Source organism: Furipterus horrens, unplaced genomic scaffold (assembly GCF_987537825.1).
Source record: "Furipterus horrens unplaced genomic scaffold, mFurHor1.1.pri manual_scaffold_3, whole genome shotgun sequence".
Taxonomy (NCBI): Eukaryota; Metazoa; Chordata; class Mammalia; order Chiroptera; family Furipteridae; genus Furipterus; species Furipterus horrens.
In genome coordinates, this window is record NW_028327173.1 from 184,085,028 (window position 1) to 184,089,687 (window position 4,660).

General features: G+C 41.7%; 1 non-coding gene across 1 annotated transcript; it reads right to left on the reverse strand.

Annotated features, from left to right (window-relative positions):
• Nucleotides 1-4,143: 4,143 nt before the first annotated feature.
• Nucleotides 4,144-4,250, reverse strand: LOC150016931 (U6 spliceosomal RNA). Its single transcript, XR_016510168.1, has one exon. It is a non-coding gene; the product is annotated as a U6 spliceosomal RNA (small nuclear RNA).
• Nucleotides 4,251-4,660: the final 410 nt, after the last annotated feature.

Sequence of the window (4,660 nt, forward strand, 5' to 3'; positions counted from 1 at the left end):
ACAACATGCTCATTCATACACATACACTGCAACATAAATATAAATTTCCCTCTACAAGTGATTGGGTAAAACCCATAGCTTATAGTGCAAGAATCTACTTGCTAGGATTATGAATGAACTGATCAGGATGGTGTAAAGTCAAGATCCGCAAACCAAGTCTAATATTCCCCCAATTCCCATATAACCAGAAAGATTTCTGCAGCCTAGTGGGGAAGACAGTATTCCAAGAGCCCATAAAAATGTGAGCTCTGTTGAAATGACCACACTTCAATGGCCCTTGGTGTACAGGCTGCCTCCTGGGATCTCTCAGCTTCCTCTTCTCAGCTCTATATCCCAATTTTCACCTCCAGGCAGATTAGCAAAGGTTGATGGATGACAGTGTCAAAAACACAGCGATGATTTAAAAGCAAGTGACAAAATCGAGAACACACATATTAAAATTCACAAATGTACATGACATTTGCCAAGAAATCTGCCCATTTTCTGTGGCATTGCAGCCGAAGGCTACAAGATAGTATGACCTCATCTCTTGCCCCTCTCTAGGGCTTAACAATGACATCTTAATTGCAAAGTGCTATGCAACTAATAAAAACTAAACTTGAGTTAGGGCTCTCCTTCATTGTCATATCAGATCCCTGCGAAATTAAATTTCTCACGGCAATATCCCTCCAAATCACCATTGCCCAATACAACTTTTGTAATGATACAAATGTTTTGTTTAATAAAAAAACCACTAGTCACATGTGGCTATTGAGTACTTGAAATGTGGCTAGTGCAACTAAGGAACTACATTTTGTTTATTTTTAATTAATTTATATTTAGCCACATGAAAGTAGCAGCTACCATACTAGACAGTATAAGTTCTAAGTGTTCATGACATGGACAGTGTTTGCATCCACAGCATTTAAGAAGCCCTAGAATGATAACGTGGTGCAGAATGACATGGATAAAGAGGAATTTAAACAGGACTCAGACACATCAAATACCAGAATGAACCTGGAACAACCTCCCAGATGCAGAGTTTACAAAAGAAATGATTAGTTGAACTGGTTCCATGATTTTTGAACCTGTTCATTAAGAAAAAAGGCTATCAAGAGTATCATCCAGCTAAGATGGAGGCCTAGACAGACATGCTGCATCTCCCTCCACAACTAAGAAGAAATACAACTACCTCAAATCTAGAGACAACCAGAAGTTCCAGAAAATCAAGCTGCATGGAACTTCAACAAACAAAGATATAAAGAAGAAATACTCACCAAGACAGGTACGAAGGGTGGAGCCAGAATGGAAGGGACATGGTGTGGTGGTGGCAGAAGCAGTGGTGGCGGCAGCAGTAGGCCAGCAGAAAGCACAGCCAAATATTAAATAAGTCAAGAGGGACACCTGAGGAGAGCTCCCAGCACCAGACCAGACCGCACAGCTCACGGTCCCAGCGCCAGGGAAGATCAAGCCTCATTGCTTCTGACTGTGAAAACCAGTGGGGGTTGGGTGGAGGCAAAAACTGATGGTCTCTCAGTAGAGTCCACTTGTTTAAAGGATCCTCATGGTCCTAGAACGTCTGCAGACCCACCCACTCTGGGAACAATGGCCAGAGAAACAGGTAGAGAGGCCCCAGGCCCATATGGAAGTAGGAGAAGTGCTGGAAAAGGGGAGAGTGCTGAGCAAGCGGCATTGTTCCCTCTCAAACCCCTCCCACACACAAAGCACCACAACATAGTGAAATGGGTCGCCCTGTACTGACAAATATCTAAGGCTCCGTCCCTTACAACATAACAGGTGCAACAGCTCTACCTAAGACACAGAGGCAAACAAACACAGGAGCCTGTCAAGATGAGGAGACAGAAAGGAATGTCCCAAAAGGGGAAACGGATCAAGGTTCCAGTGAAAGAGCTAAGCAATGAGGATACAGTCAACCTAACAAATGAAGAGATAGCCAACCTAACAGATGCCGAGTTCAAAGCACTGGTGATAAAGATGCTTACAGACTTGACAGATATGCTTAAGTATGGAAAACACATAAGGGAAGAAGTGAAGGCTATGCTAAGTGAAACGAAGGAAAATCCACACAAAACCAATGGCGAAGAGAAGGAAAGTGGGCTTTAAATCAATGATTTGGAATATAAGGAAGAAAAAAAGTCAACCAGTACAGAATGAGGAAACAAGAATTGAAAAAACTGAGGAGAGGCTTAGAAACCTTTGGGACAATTTAAATGTGCCAACCTCTGAATCATAGGGGTGCCAGAAGGAGAAAAGGAAGAGCAAGAAATCGAAAGCTTATGTGAAAAAATAACGAAGAAAAACTTCCCAAATTTGGTGAAGGAAATAGACATACAAGTCCAGGAAGTACAGAGAGTCCCCAAAAAGCTAGACCCAAAGAGGACCACACCAAGACACATCATAATTAAAATGCCAAAGGTTAAAGGTAAAGAAAGAATCTTAAAAGCAGCAAGAGAAAAACAGAGAGTTACCTACAAAGGGGTGCCTATAAGACTATCAGCTGACTTCTCAAAAGAAACTTTGCAGGCAAGAAGGGACTGGCAAGAAGTATTCAATGTGATGAAAAGCAAGGACCTACAATCAAGATTACTCTATCCAGCAAAGCTATCACTTAAAATGGAAGGGCAGATAAAGTGCTTCCCAGACAAGGTAAAGCTAAAGGAGTTCATCATCACCAGGCTATTATTATATGAAATGGTAAAGGGACTTATTGAAGAAAAAGAAGATCAACACTATGAACATTAAAATAACAACAAACTCAGAACTATCAACAATTGAATCTAAAAAATAAAAACAAACTAAGAGAACAACCAGAACAGGAACAGAATCAGAGGTTTGGGGATCACTTGCAGGGTCATCAGCTGGGAAGAGAAGGGGGAGAAATGGTGTAGGGACTAAGAAGCATAATTTGTTGGTACAAAATAGACAGGGGGAAGTTAATAATATAGAAAAGGGTAAAGCCAAAGAACTTATATGCACAATCTGTGGACATGAAATAAGGGGGGGGTGGGGTTGCTAGAGAGAAGGGGAGTACTGGGAAGAGGGGAGCAAAGAAAAACAAAATTGGGACAACTGTAACAGCATAATCAATAAAATAAACTTTTTTTTTTAAGAAAAAAGGCTATCAAAAGGAATCAAAGTATGAAGAAAGGAGAGAGTATTGATGAAGCCACTCTTTAGAGAAAGTGGTGCTACTGTTACCTTGTGATCTTCCCAAAATCCTTCCAGAGTTTAGTAGGACAAAATATGATAGAATTACCTATGGACACAGGTGAGAGAGAACTGGGCTAGTGCTAATTAATGCCACCCAATAAGACTGCCTGGGAGAGTAAGGGACTCGTAAGAGCATGATACAACCTCATCTGGGCAGGGTGGACCCAGTGGTGTGCTGATAAATGTTTAAGAGTTACCTCTCTGGAAGCAAACCAATTACCTCAGATTCTGTTCATTTTTTCCCCCAATTTTCTGAGTGTAAATACTCCCACCATGGCCAGTTTCTAGCTCACAGCCTGAAGTCCCTGAACATCCCATTGGGAATCGATGCACACCTTCAGCTTTTGTGAAGCAGGGTAGGCCAGCCCCAGCACAGCACTGGGGGCAGGGAGGAGCTGGGAGGGACCTTGCCTAGGGAATGAAGGGCACTCCTCACAGCGCAAGACTAACGTGTACAAAGTCCCCAGTGATGAGTGTGTTTGTAGCACTCAAGAGAAAGAATGAGTTTACTTTCCAGACTGAGAGCATAAGTTGCCCAACCAGCTCAGAGCTCTCCTTTCCTCTTACAGCTGTTTCATCCTCTGTCCCTTCAGCCCTTGTAAAATATAAAAGGGCACTTTGGGGGTCTGTGACATGGTGAGTAGGAGAAAGAGCAGAAGCCAATCCCTGTCCCTTCCTTAAAGGTAGGCAGCTGCCAACCACCGGCCTTATCTCAGAAAGGATGAGGAGACACCTCCCTCCTGAGTGAAGAAGACTGAGACACTGATTCACACCATGGACTGGTTTATTCTAGGTACTGAATTGAGATTGTGTGTTAGGACTGAAAATGACCTTAGAACCATCTAGTATTTGCCAACTTTCTTCTGAGATCAGGGGACAAATTTAGAAAACAGTGGGAACCCAAAACTAATAATAATAAGGTTGAACTTTTATTACATCATGGAACACTTTACAAATTTGAGTGTCATCCTTGTGTAGGAGCCATGTTAATCTTCTCTGTATCATTCCAATTTTAGTATATGTGCAGCCAAAGCGAGCACTTATTACATCCTAAGTCATACCTATTCAGCATTAAAAACTAGAGCCATGTTTGACTGTCCCTTCTTCTCAAATCTTTGTCTTCACAACGTAACTCATTGTTGTTAAAATAAGAAATCAATACCACAAAGGATAATTTGAATCTCTTAGAAAATGTTTTATTGAGAGCCAAGGTGTGGTATTTGGAGCAGGATAGCAGCAAACAGGTCACGTGCTCTAAAGCACTTGATCTTGGCAATGTGCACTCTTGGGTGGGGGGGTGATATTTAATTAGAACCAACAAGTTGGGAATTAGCATGACCCCCAGATGTGTAGGACACTCAGCCTCAATACATCTCCACTCATTCAGGTCTGATAGTTTTATTTTTCTTTTCAAAAAATAACTTTTAAAAAGTATTAATGGACACAAATA